Raw genomic sequence first — 2033 nt, 5'->3', positions numbered from 1 at the left:
GCAGCCCGCTAATTCGCGCCAGTGTGAACGCACCTTATATGACCAGTAGAAGAAATCACACGGGAAGTGATGATGAGAATTGATGCGAAGCATCAATGTTGTTTGTTACCACAACAACGGTACTGCCAACACTATGAAAGTAATGATTAGTTGTGATCTGCTGTTGCAATATAGCTTAATTGCATTTGGGGAATTGCATTCGGGGATTACATCTGTGTACGCCAGAATAATTGCATAGCAATTAGCCGTTGGCAAAACCAAGATATATATATCTTTATTCTAATGCTTCAAGAACACGTACGAGATATATAACAGGTTTGGGTAAGGATAAATGGATGCCAGCAGAATTAGACATATATGGCTGTTGATACAGTCTGTAAACAAATCGTCTGAGGGGGCCTATAGCTCTAACTCTAACCCCTGAATCTAACAGTAACCCTAACCCTAACCCCCTAACCCTAATTCCCTAACCCTAACACTAACCCTAACACTAACCCTAACCACCTAACTCTAACATTAACCATAACACTAACTCTAACCCTAACCCCCTAACCCTCTAACCCTAACACTAACCCTAACCACCTAACTCTAACATTAGCCATAACACTAACTCTAACCCTGTAAATAACGACAGTATATATATATAATCGTATTTTCAGCAGTCGTGGGTCCTTTTCTCTTTATTGTATATTGAAGAGGCCAGTTGTTAGGGTTTGCGAATAAGGATCGAGCATTTAATCTGATACGTATGGTAGTAACAATTAAAATGCGCACGGAAATAATTAGTAAAATGTGTAAAAAGCTTTTTGTAAACCTAGCTGTCAGTATAAAATTGTGCAAACAATTTAGGCCAGTAAGAAGGTATATACGACATTGTGTGGGGGGGCAATGGGTTATAGGCGCGCTTGTGAGTCTGTGAGGCGCGTAGCGCCGAGATGGGGGGATGGTCTGGAATATAAAATTTGTGAATTTTCAATATTGAAATGACGCCTTCTCGTGCATTCTGGCATTGCAAATGTTAGATTATACATGCATGCTGGGAGAAAAGCATGAACCGTGCATGAATGATATGTGCATTATGTAACAAACTGTTTTATACATACTCTAATGTATGTGATGAGCAACACATAATGTCCAAGAATAAATATGTCTATTCGGTCTGTGTGGCTGAAAACTGTTTTCTTAGTTATTTTTGGACAATTGATAGTGGCTGTATATTTATAAACTTTAACAAATTTCTAGAAATTGTTTGGGGGCAGGCGCCCCCTCCTCCTTCCAGTTCCTACGTGCCTGAAAGAATTGGCAACTAGTACTACCAAAGATCGTATAATGCCGGAGGCCTCCGGCACTATACGATCTTTGGTACTACTACGTTGAGACAACTACGATAACATGCTGGTACAAATAGAAGAGATAGCATCATTGTCGTCATCGTCATTGTCAGCAGATTTGAAACGATTGCGGGTGGGGGCTATTGTATGCGCGGAGCGGAGCGTTTGCGCAGGCGTTCGTACGCAAATGCGAACACACAAATTCATGAGCACAATCGCGCACGCACACACGTACGCACACATGCATAACACACGTGGACCGACCCAAACGCGCGCAGACATAACGTAACATAACATAAACGTGTAGCATGTAGTGGTCATTGCATTTAAGTTCAGCCAAGCTTACTACTGATAGCTACGTATGTATATCTAGGGTTGTAGTGTGTGGGAGCACAAGCGTGTTGTGTGTGTGTGTGTGTGTGTGCGCGCGCGCGCGCGCGCGCGTGCGTGCGTGCGTGCGTGTGTGTGTGCGTACGTGTGTGTGTATGCGTGTAGTAGTACGCAGAAAGCGTATGACCTATAAGTGGAGGTAGGTATATACAACAAGACGCGAGGCTTATACTGTTGGAGCTAATTTATTACCCTAAACTACCACTAATTTTTGTTCAGAAATTTTCAAACTCAATTTCACGATAACAGATGGAATTATATACAAATGTGCACGTATATAATATATATATATATATATAATATATATATACG

Source organism: Priapulus caudatus, unplaced genomic scaffold (assembly GCF_000485595.1).
Source record: "Priapulus caudatus unplaced genomic scaffold, Priapulus_caudatus-5.0.1 Scaffold109, whole genome shotgun sequence".
NCBI classification, from domain to species: domain Eukaryota; kingdom Metazoa; phylum Priapulida; class Priapulimorpha; order Priapulimorphida; family Priapulidae; genus Priapulus; species Priapulus caudatus.
The sequence above is the reverse complement of the archived record's forward strand: the minus strand, read 5'-3'. Positions refer to the sequence as shown.